Source organism: Sitophilus oryzae, unplaced genomic scaffold (genome assembly GCF_002938485.1).
Source record: "Sitophilus oryzae breed Bouriz unplaced genomic scaffold, Soryzae_2.0 scaffold_682_pilon_pilon, whole genome shotgun sequence".
NCBI classification, from domain to species: Eukaryota; Metazoa; Arthropoda; class Insecta; order Coleoptera; family Curculionidae; genus Sitophilus; species Sitophilus oryzae.
The window spans coordinates 3,894,473-3,900,450 of NW_022147287.1; positions in this window are offsets into that span (position 1 = coordinate 3,894,473).

Here is a 5,978-nt window from a genome sequence, read left to right on the forward strand (position 1 = left end):
TACCACGATGGGTCGTTGGACGTCTTTGTGTCATCGACCACAAGAACAAGGCGCATCATAGGAATCGGGTGTCATGATTGAGGCGCCCAAGAAATCCTTTCTTTTGCCGATGAAATGTAGTAGAGCTGGGAACTTTAGTTCACTTAAAGGTACGCGCACACTGACCAGCGCCGCACCCGTCGCACGCGTCTCACGAATCGCACTTTTTTTTCTTGTCGCTCATCGCATTATTCGCTCTTTTGTTTCTTCTTGCCCCTACAATACCTGTATTTGCCAATCGAATTTCTCACCAATCGCTTCCGGAGTTCTGTCTGCAGTGATAAGCGTCTTTTTTAATATTTCTCGACAATGAATGACGACGAACAAGAAATAATTATGAGCTCCTTGCTAATAAAGGAAGAAGAAATCACGAGAAAGAATCGAAAGTTCACAATATTTGCAAACATTTTACCTTTCAGAGGGAAATTCCACACATGGTGCCCCGTGGCGTAGAGGTACAGCTCTCGTCTACCAATCCAAAGGTTGTAACGTTTTCAGTTCGTTACATGTCTTGTATATGATATATGATGTCTGGCTTACATTTCATCACCGGATTCCGTATCGCTCAGGCCTGACAATTTACTTGACGCGCCTGGCGTAATTTTTACGTTCTCTTGTCAACAACCCTGTTATCGTTTCACTGCTTCTGTGGAGCGCTGTCAAGATCGTTTCAAGGCGCCTCTCCGCGCTTAACGTTACTTTGGGTTTGGCCATCTCAATAGTCCCGACGAGAGAAATTGTAATTATTTAAATCTTGCTGTATAATTTGAATCAGCTGCTATTTCAAAGCAACAGGTAAAGATGAGATATTATCTTTATTAGATTCGTTATTATTATTGAATATTTTTAGGGTAGAGTTTTGGATTGACCCACCTTAACTCGTATTTGTATTTTGCTGGCACATTGGTGTTCTTTTGCTTTTGTCCTCCAGAATGTTACATGGAAGAAATACTGAGCCCTCGGAAGTAATTCGAGGTAGGTTTATTTTGCTTATTAGACCTTGTTTGGTTTTAAACAAGAGTTTCGTATTTTTAAGGTCCAAGGTTATTGTCCAAGTTACGGACTGTATCCTATGGATGGATGCCCTATGTACGGATGTCCTGTGGACGAGTGTCCCATGTAGGGTTTATCTTATATATAGAGGATGGGTGTACGTGGATGTAGATTGAGGCCCATGCTGCTTCTTTCCCATTTCTAAGCCTAGTCAATAGTTACGGCTGTATTGATTCATGGTGTCCTCATTCTGGCCCCTTTTGTTGTATTGGCCAACAGGATAGCCGAGAGACAGTCCAGAGATGCGATCGCACCTCACGCTGTTACTGTTTTGGTGTGTTTAGACTTGAGCACGCACGCACTGATCCTCCGCGAATGCTCAAGTGTAAACGGCTGTGCGTGCACGCTCACTCTGAATCTGTCTGTGCTCAAAGGGATTTTATGTGTGCGCGAACGTTCAGTTTGCACCGGCAATTTGTTTTGTCGTTCGTTCGTGCGTGCGTGTGTGATTTTTTTTCGTTTTCTTTATTAAAATTATGGAGTGGATCAATGAATCTTCGTTATTATTAATTGAAGGATATGAAAAGTTGCCTATATTATGGGATGTTAAACATTCTTTGTATTATTAAAAAATAAAAAAAAAACGCATGGCAAGACCTTGTAAATAAAATTAATATTGAACATGTCGATATTAATGAAATTGCTATTCTAAAATTTGTATCTTTTGTTCGTAATTTTTGGTGTTATTAAATTTTGTAAATATTCAAAGTCGGGCCTGGTCATTCTTGTAAAGTTTTTAAACTGATCATAGCCCTCCTCAGACACTAAGTTGTTGCAGTAATTATATCGATTTCTAAAAATTTGGGTTTGCCACCAGCGACGATGTTTTCGATTTTTCTCCTTTTTAATAATTAAGCTGTGCATAACAATGACTGCAGCCTGGACTATTTCTTGGTCGTCCATTATTTTCGCCAACACAACTCTGCTGTGCGCGCACAAGTGGATCACTTCATTCGTCGAAAAATACGTTTTTAATTTGAACTGAGCCGCGAGCGCGAACGAATGCCGTGCGCGCACGCTCAGCTCGTGCGTGCTCAAGTCTAAACGCACCATTTGAAGCATGATTGCATAAAAAACAGCTAAGTGTAGATGTAAGTTCTAGTTTTCAGTCTTAACATAATAATGTACATTTTAAATAATATTGTACAGACTATGTTTAGTGGTTAGATCGTTAAGAACATTTATGTCGATTTAGTAGTTACAATATGATTTAGATCTTAGGTTTCATTACATTGCGTCTTGTAATTGGGTTTACCATCAGAATACATCATGAATGAATATAGTCACTAGTTTTAAGTAATAAACAACTGTATTTTCTTTCTCTGTTCATGCCTGGCGCCCAATATTTGTATTTTTGATTTATTATTATTGATTAGTTTTCTTTCCAGTGAAATACCTTATCTACAACTGCTCTCCGATGAAAAGCTGCCGTTCGCAGTGGTAGTTGTTTAAAAAACGCTATAAGGTTGTGGGTTCGAATCCCACACCCGACATTTCATCAGCCGACTATTTTTAATAAAATAAAAATAGTTTGGGTACCTAGGTAGACTCAGCCTTAAATGAGTACTTGGGATTCACAATCCTGAGGTAATAATAGGCGGTTGAAGCGTAATGCTAGCCACATTACCTTCCTTGTATACCGAACGGCTCTAGTATGGCAAGCCTACTCCCAAGGCGTTAAACGCTATATACGGGAGCTATTATTATATTATTCCACAAATTATTATCATATTTAATTGAGGACGAACTAAAAATTTTTCAATATTTCAAAATGAGCCATGAAAAATTTGCGAACAATATAACGAGACGTGTAAATGTGTATGTTAAAAACATATAGGTAAGTTTTATTGCAGATAAAAAAAAATAAAATCAAATCAGAGTTTACAAATCACAAATTAATTGGAACAAATAATACGAAAATTTTACGAAAAATGCATTTTTCCTCACTTCAAGCTTTCCGTTATTGTCTAAAAATTCAGAATGTCTATTTGGTTTTATAAGATATTTCTTAATTTTAGGGACCTAAAGTGAAATATTCCCATAAAATATTCAAAGAACAAACTAAAAATCAAAAACAGTATCCACGACAATTTTCTGTGGTAATTACGCCGGCTGTGGGAACAGACAAGGCCGAATCCATAGTAGTCGCTTTGTATTGTATCTTGGATCTGCCGACTGAATAGATTCCCGTGAACTAGTCTTTTAATTAGTTCCTCTCAGTCCTTTTGGTCCGGGACAGGTGGCACTCTCCATTCCCGCCCAACATTGGGCTACGATCACGCTGGCCGATCCGTACGTAAACTAGTCTTTTATTTAGTTCCTCTAGTTCCTCTAGGTCCGAATCCGATAATATACCGCGTCGCATATTATTATATATGGGTCACAGTTTGACGTTTTATGGTTGTCACAGTCACAACCTGGAACTAGTTCCTTTCAATCCAGGGTGGGAATAGCTCATTGAAACTAGTTCGTTCACGAACTACACACCTCTACATACGAGATTCCATCTTTTGAACTAGTTCGGTTGTGAACTACACAGCTCTACTTTCTTCTGCCGATGAAGAGCAGCAGCACGAGCCTGAGCTGACGCCCACAAATCGGAAGGGAAGTAGTCAATTATGCTGGTCGCGGATGAGGTCGTACCTTGAAGGATTCAAAAATAAAAATATAAACATTAGAGCTGCATGTTTGGGTTTGACAAATAGTACTATTGACGTACTTCATAAGGGAGGGCGTATTTATCGCGATGATAAGAAACATCTGCGTTATATTTTTTTTAATTTTTGTGTAAATAATTACTAATAGTTCTAGAATTTGTAAGAATGTGCATAATAAATTTTAATATTTAACCGTTAAAAATTCTGAAATACTTTACATATAAAAAATGTTAATTTTTTAATTCTCCGTCCAACAAAAAAATACATACAGGGTGTTCCATTTAAATAAAAACAAAGAAACATTATTTTATACCCAGTAGAAGTAAACATATTTTCTTGAAATACATTCTTAGTACATACTTTAAGTTAAACAAAATTCGTATATTTTTTATTATAAGAGCTATAAAGGCCCGACGCATTGTTGCAGGACCCTGTATATGTGGGGTTAAGACAAATCAATATATAGTTGATATCAAATAAACTTTAAGTCACGTGATTAAGCTTGACATATTCTTTTAATCAAAATATTTTAGGAAACAAAAATAAATTAATTATAAATATTATATAAAGAGTTATCAACAAAATTCACCTTCGTAACAGGACATAAAGAGCCATTACTATTACTACTGCTCTTTCCCGTTTAAAATAGTCTATTAAGGTTGCATTGAGTTTTTTACGTACACTTCGCACTAAAAGAGGTTCTAAAGAGAATAATGTTTGACTGCAATGTCTGCTAGTAAACATTTTTAAATTTAAAGTATCACACCATTATTTATTTAAACCAAAAACCCGCAATAAAAAACTAAAGTGTCAAAACGAATAACAATTTCAGGAAATAAATAAATAAATGTGGCAACTTGACATTTTTTACAGCAGAGCTACCACCTGAATCCCCAGCGGGAAATTTAAATTCCAGTTAGTCAGCCAGGCGCCGAATATATCCATGGTTGGCAACAATGAATTTAAAAATCGCGCCCTCGATTATGTAACTGAAAGTTTAATTGATATCTGACTGACCAATCGTCTGCCTTTCTTTTTTGTATAAGTAATTTTTGCGAAATAAATTAAAGTTTTAGTTCGGGAAACAATATACCTAAAGTAGAGAAAATAGAAATATAATAAATAGATATAGTCTGTGAAACGAATAACTTTGAATTTGAGAGTTCCCGCGGGCTTTTCTAGTGCTAATTTTATTAGGTTAGCAACTTGCGGCCATGCTGACGCAATGCCGTCTCTAATAGAACAGCCTCGGAGCGAGATTTATGACGTCACGCTAGATAAAACTACTGAGTAAAAAATATACATTTACGACATTTTACGTAAAAGGGTCTCTTGCTAAAAACCGCTACCGAATAATGGTTCCCGAGATATTTCGAATCGAAATTATCAATACCTGTCATCATTGACATAAATTAAATATGTTGACTAAATACCGTAAGATCGAATAAAAACGGCGTCAGCAATGGCTATGAAATAAAGATCGCTGTCATTTCATATGTAAATTTATATGGGAAATGTCATCGATCGTCGTTTCCAAGCAAACTGGACGCCGTTTTTATTCGATCATACGGTAGTTATTAGACCTTTAATTAGACTGAAATCATAAATTTGAAATGTTTGTGTGTCAAAAGTTCAATAGAAACTGTTTTATCATCATTTTTTCGAAGAAAAATTTAATATTAATATAAAAAAATAAAAAGTTCCCAAATTTATGATTTCAGTCAAATAACTATCTACTCAACATGTTTATTTTTAGTCAATAATAACATGTATTGACTATTTCCATTCTAAAAATCTTGAGAACGGTTACTTGTAGCGATTTTTACCAAGAGATATTTTTCATACATTTTTTTAATTTTCTCTAAAATGGTATGGAAATTTGGAAAAGTATAAACGCGACTAACCATTTCAGAACAAGCAAAATTTTTAATGAAGGATGCGTTTTTCTTAAATCGTCAAGAAAAAAAATTTCCTCTGGCAAAAACAGCCCGGGGACATACTGTATACCTATTAGTGCACCTGTAGGGTAAAATTATACGTATCTGAATTACCTCGTATATCTATAAAAATGTCATTCAATCGAAAAAAAAACGGCGTCAATGAGTCAGTTTGGAAACGAAGATCGCTGTCATTTTATTATTAAAATTAATTAAATGGTGAATTTGATCGATCGTCATTTCCCAAGCCAACTTGATGCCTTTTTTTCGATCATATGCGGTATTTCTGTAA